This window comes from Mandrillus leucophaeus, unplaced genomic scaffold (genome assembly GCF_000951045.1).
Source record: "Mandrillus leucophaeus isolate KB7577 unplaced genomic scaffold, Mleu.le_1.0 Scaffold1487, whole genome shotgun sequence".
In the NCBI taxonomy this organism is placed as follows: domain Eukaryota; kingdom Metazoa; phylum Chordata; class Mammalia; order Primates; family Cercopithecidae; genus Mandrillus; species Mandrillus leucophaeus.
In genome coordinates, this window is record NW_012101462.1 from 57,899 (window position 1) to 58,677 (window position 779).

Here is a 779-nt window from a genome sequence, read left to right on the forward strand (position 1 = left end):
TGTCTTCTTTTGAGAAGTGTCTGTTCATACCCTTGGCCCACTTTTTGATGGGGCTGTTTGTTTTTTTCTTGTAAATTTGTTTAAGTTCTTTGTAGATTTTGGATATTAGCCCTTTGTCAGATGGGTAGATTGCAAAAATTTTCTCCCATTCTGTAGGTTGCCTGTTCACTCTGATGGTATTTTCTTTTGCCTTGCAGAAGCTCTTCATCTTAATTAGATCTCATTTGTCTATTTTGGCTATTGTTGCCATTGCTTTTGGAGTTTTAGTCATGAAGTCTTTGCCCATGCCTATGTCCTGAATGGTATTGCCTAGGTTTTCTTCTAGGGTTTGTATGGTTTTAGGTCTAACATTTAAGTCTTTAATCCATCTTGAATTAATTTTTGTGTAAGGTGTAAGGAAGGGATGCAGTTTCAGCTTCCTACATATGGTTAGCCAGTTTTCCCAGCACCATTTCTTAAATAGGGAATCCTTTCCCCATTTCTTGTTTTTGTCAGGTTTGTCAAAGATTCAATGGTTGTAGATGTGTGGTGTTATTTCCGAGACCTCTTTCTGTTCCATTGGTCTATATCTCTGTTTTGGTACCAGTACCATGCTGTTTTGATTACTGTGGCCTTGTAGTATAGTTTGAAGTCAGGTAGCGTGATGCCTCCATCTTTGTTCTTTTGGCTTAGGATTGTCTTGGCAATGCAGCCTCTTTTTTGGTTCCATTTGAACTTTAAAGTAGTTTTTTCCAATTCTGTGAAGAAAGTCATTGGTAGTTTGATGGGGATGGCATTGA